Source organism: Schistocerca piceifrons, chromosome 7 (assembly GCF_021461385.2).
Source record: "Schistocerca piceifrons isolate TAMUIC-IGC-003096 chromosome 7, iqSchPice1.1, whole genome shotgun sequence".
In the NCBI taxonomy this organism is placed as follows: domain Eukaryota; kingdom Metazoa; phylum Arthropoda; class Insecta; order Orthoptera; family Acrididae; genus Schistocerca; species Schistocerca piceifrons.
Window position 1 is genome coordinate 24018234 of NC_060144.1, and position 14037 is coordinate 24032270.

Sequence of the window (14037 nt, forward strand, 5' to 3'; positions counted from 1 at the left end):
TGCGTGCCCTCCAATGTGCCAACGAAATATTTCTCTCTCATTTAAATTTTCTCTAACCATTCCTAGTGAGTCCTCACAGTAACGAGAGCTATCGTCGGGAACATATCCACACAGTTATGTTGTAGTAAACTGTAAAGGATCTGTTTTCATTGGCATATGAGCACAGGTTCTCTGGAAACCTAACGTACTTCAGAATAACATACTAATGCATCAACATTTTTCAAATACACTCTAAGACAAAAAAAAAGCCGCTGTTCTGAGCGTGTCCAGGCATGTCTTAGTCCTGGAATCTTTGGCTGGAGTAATGTTGTGTTCGGTGGAGTGTGCCGCTTCGCATTGAGCCTTGATGTCCAGCGAAGGCAACGAAGGCGTGTCTGGAGGCGCCTCAAACAGCGGTGGGAGATCAACCTCATATCGCCCGCCATACTGCCTGACAGATAAGACCGAAGCTCTGGGCTGCCATTTCATTTCATAGCAGGGTCACGTGGTTGTCATCCGCGCCGCCCTCACAGGACAGCGGTATGTCGACGAATATGTCCCGTTTTGTTGCGCTTACATTTCAGTAAGGTAATACCCGCATTCGCACAGAGAGAGTTGCTACTGTTTGTCTTCGTGCTTGCCAGCTAGGTCGGCGAATCTCTCCCCAATCGAGAACGTGTGGAGCACAATAGGCAGAGCCACCCCAACCAATCACCTAGGAGGAGATCCAACAACTTTACCAAACAATGTCAAGCCTAATAACTCCTTGCGTAAGGGGAAGTGGTGGACCAATGCGTTACTGACATATAATGTATTGTTAGCTGAGAAAATAGAGGATCTGATTTACAGTAAGTGGGCACCTAGCAACAGCTATGGCTGTTAATTGTGCCCTTTGAATTGTGTCGGCACTGATGCTGGTGGCGCCCCATCTCGAGAATGGTAGTATTCCTTTGCTGCTAATCAGTAATTCCCTTCTGGATATAATTCATATTACGGGTTTCAGCTGCTGCTATCGTCTGTGTTTGTGACACGCTTTTGTGTTGACTGCTACGTTGACAAAAGTGTTGTAGGGCGGGCCCTTCTACATCTACATCTACATACACACTCCGCAATCCACCATACGGTGCGTGGCGGAGGGTACCTCGTACCACAACTAGCATCTTCTCTCCCTGTTCCACTCCCAAACAGAACGAGGGAAAAATGACTGCCTATATGCCTCTGTACGAGCCCTTATCTCTCTTATCTTATCTTTGTGGTCTTTCCGCGAAAAATTAGTTGGCGGCAGTAAAATTGTACTACAGTCAGCCTCAAATGCTGGTTTTCTAAATTTCTTCAGTAGCGATTCACGAAAAGAACGCCTCCTTTCCTGCAGAGACTCCCACCCGAGTTTCTGAAGCATTTCCGTAACACTCGCGTGATGATCAATCCTACCAGTAACAAATCTAGCAGCCGGCCTCTGAATTGCTTCTATGTCCTCCCTCAATCCGACTTGATAGGGATCCCAAACGCTCGAGCAGTACTCAAGATTATGTCGTATTAGTGTTTTATAAGCGTTCTCCTTTACAGATGAACCATATCTTCCCTGAATTCTACCAATGAACCGAAAACGACTATCCGCCTTCCCCACAACTACCATTACGTGCTTGTCCCACTTCATATCGCTCTGCAATGTTATTCCCAAATATTTGATCGACGTGACTGTGTCAAGTGCTACGCTACAAATGGAGCATTCAAACTTTACGGGATTGTTTTTCCTATTCATCTGCATTAATTTACATTTATCTATATTTAGAGTCAGCTGCCATTCTTTACACCAATCACAAATCCTGTCCAAGTCATGTTGTATCCTCCTACAGTCACTCAACGACGACATCTTCCCGTACACCACAGCATCATCAGCAAACAGCCGCACATTGCTATCTACCCTGTTCAAAAGATCATTTATGTAGATAGAAAACAACAGCGGACCTACCACACTTCCCTGGGGCACTCCAGATGATACCCTCAAATCCGATGAACACTCACCATCGAGGACAACGTACTGGGTTCTATTACTTAAGAAGTCTTCGAGCCACTCACATACTTGGGAACCAATCCCATATGCTCGTACCTTAGGAGTCTGCAGTGGGAGACCGAGTCAAACGCTTTCCGGAAGTCAAGGAATATGGCATCCGTCTGATACTCTTCATCCGTGGTTCGAAAGATATCATGTGAAAAAAGGGCAAGTTGCGTTTCGCAGGAGCGATGCTTTCTAAAGCCGTGCTGATGAATGGGCAGCAACTTCTCTGTCTCAAGGAAATTCATTCTATTCGAACTGAGAATATGTTCGAGAATCCTGCAACAAATCGATGTTAAGGATATTGGTCTGTAATTTTGAGGATCCGTCCTTCTACCCTTCTTATATACGGGCGTTACCTGCGCTTTTTTCCAGTCGCTCGGGACTTTACGTTGTGCAAGAGATTCGCGATAAATGCAAGCTAAGTAAGGAGCCAATGCAGTACTCTTCGTGCCTCCAGAATGGCGTGAGCGGTATGCTGTGGGGAAAGGATCTTCCACAGTGTATGTGGACTATAACTACTAGCTCATAAAAACCATTGTTCATTGCAAAACAGTTCTCATACAGTTGGTCGACGGCTGCATCACAAGTGCTGACTACAGTCAGCAGGAGGCAGTGCGTCTGCTGAGGCAGTGGAATGCTGACACAGCGTAGTACTGGCTGGCTGCGATGGCCGCCCCGCTAACGGAGCACAGCGAGCTTCCAGTTGGATTGGCGTACTCTGTCCACAGCCCTAGCCGGCTGGCACGAGCACGCAGATGCTGTGAGTCGAACCCAGTACTCTGGAAAGCTGGCTGTGACGTCAGGTGAGACATCTGACGATGGCCCCGACTCAGCTGTACCGGTTCGAAGCCCAGAAATATCAGGTCTAGGTGACGGCTCGTAGACTAGTGGCTTTGCCTACTCAGCATTGCTGCTCGGTGAGGCTCTGGCTGCCCGTCTGCACATCTGCTCGGTGACTGACGTGCAGACTGCTCTTAGGTAGACGCACGGTGCCAGTGCAATGAGGCCACCGGCTAAGCTGATATCTTTTAGTTGCCCTCGTTGGATATGTTGTGACAGGGGATCGGTTCCCATCTTGTATCCGTCTGTGCAACTCCCTTCATGCTGAACTGTGCATTCATCCAGCCCACCACTGTCTTTCACTGCTGCATTCCAAACGGCTACAACAGAAGTGTCCAACTGCTAAATCATGGAGATGGCTGGCGCATAAATATCCTGTGGATGACTGCTGGGGCCTGCACAACCACCAGTACAGCTCACATCGAGCACAAAACGTAAAAAATCTCAACACAAAGTTTTGTGTTAGTAGTATATGAGCAATCCACAACTCGTCACGAGGCAATTATCTTGTCTCCAGGGGTCACAGAAACCGAAACACGTATTATGGAACAGATTTATGTTATCTTAATGGAAATTATTAATTAAAAATGGCATGTGATGAGAGACAAATTTGCGGAATTCCTCTTGGACGCTGGTGAGCACGTGCTCCCTATGTCATCCACTTGAAAGAGGGAGACTTCATAGTGTTGCTCATGTCTGCTTCCATCTTGATTGGGGTAAAGTACTCGGCACAAGGGCCTGCGTTTAAGTGAAGAGTCAGCTGCTGTTGGTTTTTAGTGCTCTTAGGTCCCAAGTAGGGCACTGGATGCAGTGGTATTAGCCTTTCGTATACAATTTTGCATACACAAAATCCTTATACGTCTCATAAACTTCACATTGAGCATCCGATCATTTCTCACCATTTCTCCAGCGTGTCACCCCTTTTATAACCACATACCTCAAAGCTCAGCAACCACTCCCACAAAGACAACTACCTTCCTCCACCTGCTCGTAAAATCCTCGCAGTTGAGAGAGCGAATTAAGAATTTAAAAAAAAGTTTTACTGTAAAATTGCCTGATTCACAAAATCTTGGTTAATATGACACAATGAAGTTTTAAAACCTGCCTATACTGTCGGGCTGCTCGAAAGCAGCCACAATAATATAAGAATCCGTCATGACCCTGGAAAAAGTTAAAAATTAATGAACGATAAACATCTACGACTGTAAATATAAAATTAGTACACATTCCACACAGTTCTTTTTTTTTTTTTTTTTTTTTTTTTTGTACCTTTCGCTGCTTCACCTACCCCTCTCCAGCAGTGGTGTAATGTGTGGTACTTTTACAACACAGTGGCATTGTGAGATATTTACATATGGACACGATGAGCCTCTTTAGCTACAGAGTGGACAGTCTACACATGATGAAATGTGATAGTAAAGAAAATAAAAAAGGTAAAACGTGAAATAGTAAAAGAGCAACAGGTAGTGAGTTTCTAGAAGGAGAAGTCGACATCTGTTTCGTAATGCTGAGTACACAGCCGTGAAAGCTTGTCCTGCGACATCTTAGGGCAGAGGATGAAACCAGCCGAGCGTCACAGCGAATCGAGCTAGGCAGACGTGGTGTGACGGCGTGCGGTCAGGAACGGCAGGGTCCGAAACTGCGCCTCTCTCGCGGGATGAAGCAGATGCCGGTATCACTGCCACTTACAGCTCCCGCTGTTTCAGCAATGAGCTCCTGCTCCCAAACACTTACCTCATGGCTCATACTCCTCTAATAGACCTATCCCATATATCTTCCCACCACCACCTACTCCAGTCTGGTCACTATCCTATGGAGGCAGGGCTGCCTGTGAAATCAGTCATATGGTCTACAAGCTAAGCTGCAAACACTGTGCTGCATTCTATGTAGGCATGACAACCAACAACCTGTTTATGCGCATGAATGGCCACTGACAAACTGTGGCCAAGAAAGAAGTGGACCACCCTGTTGCTGAACACGCTGCTAAACATGGTGTCCTTAATTTCAGTGACTTCTTCACAGCCTTTGCCATATGGATCCTTCCCACCAACACCAGCTTTTCTGAACTGCACAGGTGGGAACTTTCCCTGCAATACATCCTACATTCATGAAACCCTCGTGGCCTCAACCTTTGTTAGTCACTGTTCGCACCCATCCAGCCCCTCCCCTGTTCCCATTCCAGCACTACACAGCTGTCATTCCACCACCACACCCAGTCTCTTAATTTCTCTCCTGTACTGCTACTTCCACCCCATGCCCACCTCTCCCCTGCCCTCTGTCTAACCTGCAGTACTTCGCTGTCTGCCGCCCCCACTATACTATCCCTCCCCATTCCCAACCCAGCCTCCTATTTACCCCCACCCAGTCGCCACTCCCATCATGCACTGGTGCCGCTGTTTGCAGTGTGGTTTCAGTTGCCTGAGACTGCAGTCGTGTGTGTGAGTTGCGTTTGTGTGAGTGAGTGTGTGAGTGCATGTGTGTCTATTGTTGGAGAAGGCCAATGGCCGAAAGCTTTAATTGTGAAAGTCTTTTTGTTGTGCCTACCTGCGAGTCAGCGTCTCTACTACATAGTTTATCTCATTTTTCACTTTAGCAAAAGAAGGTTTCTTGCTCCTAATAATATTGAAAGATAACGTACTTAATGATCAGTGTATGACTTTGTTGCTTAAGATAATGAAGTCAAACCCTAATTTGTAACATAGAATGACAGTTTTCAGTAAGAGAAATCTTGTTCAGATGTATTCTTCTTTGTGATATTTCTGTAACATAGATATTTTTTCAATAGGAAAACACAGACTCTCTCTTGTCGCTTTGAGTAGAGTACCTTACTTGTATTTCCAATTGTTGAGGAACTGTCCAACTGCACTCAATGTACTTTAGACTTGTTTTCCTATATAGCATAGGAACATTATAAGGTATATGGAACGTTTCATCCAGGTGAATATCTACCTGCAAATCTCGAACTAAATAATATAATCCTGTAAGCAAACAGTTATCCCTGCGCTTATTTAATAAAGCCACATACACCTGTCTTTTGTAATTATCTGGCATGTTATTTGTGGCTTTTGCTGGTTATTAAAATCATGAGCTCTTGAGTGAAACTCTGTTAATACTTTACATTTAACCTTCATCATAATACAGAAGAATGGCAACAAATAAAAACAGCACCACTATCAGTAGTTCGAGTAATTACTGATGAAGTACGAAGTATGTGATAATACACAGTTTTGTGTCTGTTGAAAATGAACCTTGTGTGTATATTTTTGATTAATTTTGTAATTGATGTTCATTACATTTTTAGGTACTGTAATACGTTAACACCTGTGAATTGAAAACTTCCCTGCTCTCCCAAATGGGCTCTTAACACCAAAGCACTGAACTTTTACGTATCAGTGGACTATTAAGCAGCAGTATCTTATTTTGATATGTATAAACAATATTTCTTTGGGAAGGTATATCCAACTTCTTTGACTGATATTTGTTTGATATTTATGTGATTTATGTGATATTTACTTTATGGAGTTTCTGTCAAATTACCTGAATAGAATGAACAAAATTTGACACTGTGGAGAGTTAAAATTATTTATTGTAAATAATCTTGGACATTAATGACAGAAGACAACAGATGTAGTCTGATGTTTGTTTTCCCAATACTAACACTAAACACAGTAGTTTTGAATGTGCAAATCATACACATCAGTTTTCAACGTATGTTTCCTGTGGAGGTAGCTCTAATAATATTGAATTGAGGATTATATTCACAATATTCAATAACTGATTATGTAATTTGATGCGAATAAAGTCAATGCCCCAAGTTTCCTGGAAAAAGCTCTTTGATGATTGTAGTTAAAGAACAGACTATTATATTTCAAATCTAGCTTTCATTCTTGTTTACATCCCATGAAGACTGAACAGATACAGTTCTATAAATGTGTAACTGCAGTAACTAATTGTACTTTCCTATATATGATACTGAAGATGTTAATTATCAAAGCTATAAATGCTAGTTAAAAAAACAGCAAGTGCAAAACAAATTTTTGTTTAGTAATTTCCTACTGTTGTTTGGTCTATTGGAAGTATTTATTAGACATAATTTTCATAGCTTAATTACAGTTTCATATTTTTGTTATTTAATTTTTTCCAAGACATCTCATTAAATGCAGATAAATGTAATACATTATTACTTGAATACATCTTATTCCCATCTCATTGCTCAGACCTATAACATTCATTAATAGTGTACAGTCCTAGTGATCTCACAGAAGATAAATCACTTTTTCTGGGTACTGCTCACTGAAGCGAACTGGATAAAGCACTCACACTGCATGTACAGGATGAACCAGTAAGAAGCGTGTGCCAGAGTTGAACGAGTGATATGAGTATCTATACTGTAACCAGGGGTGGCCAATAATTTGGCTCATGGCCCGTGGCCTTTCGTGAGTGCCACAGTGCTCAATTACACTATCCGTTGCTTATGTAACTGCACAATACGTACTGAGAATTCTGATCCCTCTTTCCTGGTCCTCCACATTCATTTTAAAGGCTTGTGCCAACAAATCACTAGACTGACTCTTTTTCTGCAAATATCCACTGGACCTGTGAACATCCTCCATCCCACGAACAAATACCGAAGGGTAAACGGCGTCGACACCATGATTCTCCCGAAATGAGGAGAGTTGTGCCATCGAAAAACGCCACTGTGCAATGGGACGTCGCGCTGTTCCGGCTATTTCCGAGGAAGACCGACCAAAGCCGAGTGACTGCCCAGGCCTTCTACACAATCGACTGAAGAGTGTCATTCGATTATGTGTTTTTCAAAGCAGAAGTCACCATACAGTTTTTCACCTGTCGTCCAATTTTTCCACCTATATTTTTCTATTCTTTTTTTTCTGAGTATCTGTCTTATTTCTCTGATGACTTTCCTTGTACTATTATTAAGATAAACTTTCAGATGATAATTAAAAAAATTCCCATATTTCGTTATTTTAAATCTTTCAGTGACATCACGTTAACCTCAAATACAACAATATGTAACAAATTAATAATCGAGTAACATGTATTTCCATCGCTCATTGCTCAAGGCTGTAGTATTTATTTATTATTAGTGCATAGTCTTCCTGGTCTTACAGAAAATAAACAACTTTGGCTTCGAATCACTGAGGCAAATTACATAATACACTCACGTGACATGGAAAGGATGGATAAGTAAAAGTGTGTCAGAGCTGAACAAAGGATGTGAATAGACAGATTAAATTTGCTCATTTTACTTCAGGCGTTATCAACTAATTTGTAAATTTTTTCTAGTGTTGGCTCTCATACTGAATTCGTTTTTCGTTCCATTTCGCTCCGTTATCAACTACACTGATATGCAGTTTTTGCTGTGGTCCAAGTTGAACTGCGCTTCTGGCAGAATTCCGTATAATTGACTGAAGTCTGCCATTCGGTTATACGTTGTTCGAAATAGAAATCGTCATGCACTTCTTGACATTTCGTGCCATTTTTCTACTCTTCCTTTCTGGATATATACACTAAGTGATCGAAAGTATCCGGACACCCCCAAAAACATGCGTTTTTCATATTAGGTGCATTGTGCTGCTACTTACTGCCAGGTACTCCATATCAGCAGCCTCAATAGTCATTAAATAGTCATTAGACATCGTGAGAGAGCAGAATGGGGCGCTCCACAGAACTCACGGACTTCGAACGTGGTCAGGTGATTGGGTGTCACTTGTGTCATACGTCTCTACCCGATACTTCCACACTCCTAAACATCCCTATATCCACTGTTTCCGATGTGATAGTCAACTGGAAACGTGAAGGGACACGTACAGCACAAAAGTGTACAGGCTGACCTCGTCTGTTGATTGACAGAGACCGCCGACAGTTGAAGAGGGTCGTAATGTGTAATAGGCAGACATCTATCCAGACCATCGCACAGGAATTCCGAACTCCATCAGTATCCACTGCAAGTACTATGACAGTTAGGTGGGTGGTGATAAAACTTGGATTTCATGGTCGAGCAGTTGCTCATAAGCCACACATCACGCCGGTAAATGGCAAACGACACCTCGCTCGATGTAAGGAGCGTAAACACTGGCCGCTTGAACAGTGGAAAAACGTTGTGTGGGGTGACGAATCACGGTACACAATGTAGCGATAAAAAAGCAGGGTGTGGGTATGGCGAATGTCCGGTGAATGTCATCTGCCAGTGTATGTAGTGCCAACAGTAAAATTCGGAGGCGGTGGTATTATGGTGTGATCGTGTTTTTCATGGAGGGGGCTTGCACCCCTTGTTGTTTTGTGTGGCACTATCACAGCACAGGTCTACGTTGATGTTTTAAGGCACCTTCTTGCTTCCCACTGTTGAAGAGCAATTCGGGTCTGACGATTGCATCTTTCAACACGATCGAGCACCTGTTCATAATGCACGGCCTGTGGCGAAGTGGTTACACGACAATAACATTCCTGTAATGGACTGTTCTGCATAAAGTCCTGACCTGAATCCAACAGAAGATCTTTGGGATGTTTTGGAATGCCGATTTCGTGCCAGACCTCACTGACCGGCATCGATACCTCTCCTCAGCACCTGACTGAAAGCATGCCTGTGAGAGTGGAAGCTGTCATCAAGGCTAATGGTGGGCCAACACCGTACTGAATTCCAGAATTACCGATGGAGAGCGCCACTAACGTGTGAGTCATTTTCAGCCAGGTGTCCGGATACTTTTGATCACATAGTGTATCTGATTTCAACTGTGTAATATCAGTTCATTTGAGACCTCGCCAGACACTCAATATCGCAGAAGCTGCTGGTGAGGGCACAATTGTTTTACTCTGAACTAACTCACATTGTAAATTAACTACTGAACTTCCAACAGAGTGAACTGTTGCTATATGAAACTTTCCAATAGTTTTGAGTTTTATAGATAAAAATACTTGTTTATGACATATTAGCGAATAAAACTGCACACCGATTAGTCTAAACGTCTTAAAAATATTTTCCGGAAAAGGATTCTCCCTTGAGCAAACAAACTTTTCCTCTTTTTTTCTTTCAAACAGATTTCAGTGGAGTGCTGTCATCATATGTGGATTCCATTCAATTTTCTCTCGACTAACGGGTGAAAGGTTGCGTGATAGTATATACGTGCACAGGTCGTTTTAAAAAAACTGTCACATATTCCTACAGGAGGGAGTAGTGGTCAAAACCAAAAGCAAAGGGAAAAGTTTCTGTAGTCATATGCCCAGAAAGCAATGTCTGGTGAGATGTGAGCCAATCTGTCCTCCCATTCCCATCGGTCTGTTACGCAGAGTTAGGCACTACAGGTACAAGCATGAGGTTACCACGCATCCTGACACATCCTTTAGCCCTACTTCGCAGTGAATCACGCTCCCTTTCAAATGCCTAATGCGGCGCATGCATTCGTCACACGATTCTGGAACGTCTGTACATTGTCGATAGGTTGAGCATTCACCAACGCCTTTATATGTCCCCAAAGCCAGGAATCCAAGGGATACTCATCTGGTGAACAGGAAGGCCATGCTTCAGGATCACCTCGACCAATCCATGGACTATGAAACGTTGTGGTGAGATACTTTCACACGATTCGGGCAAAAAGTGGAGGCTGCCGCTGCCCCGTTGTGTACGAGGATAAACCATAGTCGTTGCCTTTCCAACACCGTTGGTAATTCAGTCACCGGACAGAAACCGGTGATATGCAGTATCTGTTAAGTCGTTTGGTAAAGCGTATTGTCCTACGAGTCCGTCACCGTCAGCTCCTGCCCATACGTTCCCGCCTCACCTCCATGACTGCCGATGATCTGCATCTTCCTACACATTCCTATTATGGTAATTTACTGTGCCATCTCTTGTGAATCATAACAATACAGTTTACTCGTCAGAAGTTGCTACTCTGGCCCCTTATCACAACAGATATCGGTTTATAGACGATAATTACAGTAAATTTTCTTCTAGTTTTCACCAATACCATCTCCTGTAAAAATATGAGACACTTTTTAACGCTCTTATTAACCGTCATTCGAAAGAAAATTGAAAATAACGCACTAATGCTGTCGGAACCTTACTTAAGATGTATAGGTGAAACAGGAAGAAAAGTGTATTTGCTCAATGCAGAATTCTTTTCCAAAACCGTTTATTATCAAGCAAATATGGTCACAGAAAGTGAGTTTTAACGTAATAGGTCCTTCGATAGAGTACCAGAAACAAGTTGCTGCTACTCTTTTGAGTATATATTATTATCTGTATTACAACTGATGCGTCTTTAAAGTTTACTTAATTCTAATATAAACGGCGAAGATTTAAAAATAGTCTTTCTCAATCAATAAATTATTGGCGCAAATGTCATCTTACGCATGTGATGTATTGATTTAGAAACTGGAAGAAAGGAGTTTTATAGCCAGAGGATGTAAACCACAATAATGGTAATGTGACTCTATTAACGCTCTGTATCTCATTTTTTTTCTGAGTCCATCATCAGTATATCACATATATTAATCGATGTCTAAGTCTTTTAATCACAACAGTGCTCCTATTCCTTTGTTGGTGTACATCGATAACTTGTTGAACTGCTCATCTTCACTGGCTGAGCACTGTGAGTACACGTACATCATGTGAACTGTGTTAATCAGCAGTTCTTCGATATGATTTGCTTCGATAAGTGCGGTTTTAGAACCTGAATAACCCGTTGTTTCATATTCCACTGGAAATAACATTGATTTACTTTTGATCCCACATCTTATCCTGCATAGATTTCACCACCAAAGAAATTTAAGCTACTCATAAGAAAGAAAAAGCTATTCACTTCCGTTACATGTTACTTTCAATACAACTGTGCGAGGTGCCAGAGTGGAGAAGAGTTTGTACGTCTTTAATTCAGACGAATCTTGCATGAGAACGAGACACGCACTCAACCCCCCTCCTTGTCTACAAACTAATTAATTATGCGCACAACGGTAACGGAAGGAAACGATGGTGGACCCTGCTAGTTGGTAAAATAAGGAGTGCACACTCACAATAACTTAATAAAAATGTAATCGACTTAAAAAAAGAGAACTTTATCATAATAAACAACAGGAAATTGGATTCTGCTTATATCTACAAAATGATATGCGGATTAAATATTACAATGAGATTTATTATACATCAGAACATAAAGGCACATGATTATCGACACAAACAGTAGGTTAAAGGATAGAGTTGGCTCGAGAACAAGGGCTCCTACTCTCTGCGATGCGATTTCACGATAATGACTGGGGGTCCTAATGAATCAAATATTAATCTTCCGACTATATAGCAGTATCGTAATTAGTAGTGAGAGATCAAATGGGATCACATGGAGAAACAAGCAAGATGGACTTGTAGCAAAGCGAGCACGTCTGCTGCTGATGGGTTCAGTATAAAATTGATAAGGTCCTACAATGCCGGAGCCACAAAATACTGTACCAGTACTGAAATCTGCAGCACGCCGTCGGTAGGCAGCGTCCTGATGATGTAGGCGCCGACTTCTGCCGTGCAGCAACTCTGTTTCAACCCCTGGCCTCGAAGGCTGTCCGAGGATTCTAAGTTCTTCCGAAAAAGAGCGACCAAGTCGCAAGACTACAACGAAGATCAGATCCCGGAATCCCCACTCTGTCCACACAACGCAAGCGTGAAGCCAACCTTGCCCTACTCCCTACTCTCCTCGAAAACTGCGAATCAGCATTCAGTTCTGATTCCAACATTCCCCCACACTGTCTCAGAGCATCATTCGCACCAATAGCGATCGTTCCCTCCAATTTCGAGCAGGGCTTTATGACGTCACTAGCCTCAGTTTAAGTTGAACAATCATGCCTCTGCTATTCAGCTGAGGGCACTGAACTTGCCGTTTGACCGGCTACGAAAACAACCTGCCTAGACCACCGGCCATCCGGCGCCAGACAGTCGCTCCGAGCAGGGCACAGTCCACAAGTATTCTCCGAATCAAGAGGACAATGCAGACAGTCGGTGCCAGGAATCTTCGTTCTGGACGCGCCGGAACGGTAAACAAATAAACTGTGCCGACACTCACGACGTGTCGCAGGTCGTTTCGCCCTGCATACAATAGGCGAAACTCGACCAACGTCAGTCGTTCCGCCAGGCGCTTAAGCCTATTGTACGAACCCATCAGAATTCAGGGAAGTGCAGCCCCCAAACAGAAATGCGGTGTGCCGCGACCTCCGATGCTCGCCTCGCACAAGCCGCCCAGGGAAGCAGCCGAACATGTTTAGGAATCAAGTGAAAAGTATTTTTTGAGCTCTCAGTACAAATACTCTCATTGCAATAACTTTATTCAGTCTGTTACTATCGTGCAATGACAAAGAACGTTAAGAAAATTCGTGAAAATGAGAGGAGACATGCAAAAGAGGGCATGGAACCTCTCATCTGTGTCTACCTCACAATGCTCCAACGAAATATTTGTCTCTCATTTACATTTCCTCTAACATTTCGAGCGCGTTGTCACAATAACGAGAGAAATCGGTGGGAATATTTCCATACAGTTCTGCTGTAAGTGTAAACTGTGGAGGAGCTATTTCAATAACATATGAGCGCAACAACAAACTAATACGTCATCATTTTTAAAGTACACGAAAAAGACGGCGCTGTCCTAGCCATCTCCCGACACATCTTCATCCTGGAAGCTCTATGACTGGAGTAGAATTGTCTTCATGCTTCACATGTCCAGCGAAGACGTGTGTGGAGACGCCCCAGACAGCTACGAGGTACCAACCTGACTATCGCCCCGCCATACGGCTGTGAGCCAAGAACGGTTGTAAGTAGGCTGTGTAAAATTTTTGTGCGGATCATGAGGGCTATGTAAGTAGGCTCTTTAGGTTCTTATATTGGTAACGCCACCGCCACGTAGCGCTCTGTATGAAAATCACTGTCTGTGCTGTGTGCAGTCTGTGGCTGGGTGGCATTGTTGGAATTTGCTATTGTAGTCTTGGGCACTTGGCTGTTAACAGCGAGTAGCGTTGCGCAGAACCGCCAGCAGTGGTGGATGTGGGGAGAGAGATGGCGGAGTTTTGAGAGCAGATGATCTGGACGTGTGTCCATTAGAAAGAGTAAATTTGTATTATTGCAAATCATGAACTGATCATATATATATATGATGTCCTTTGAACATTAT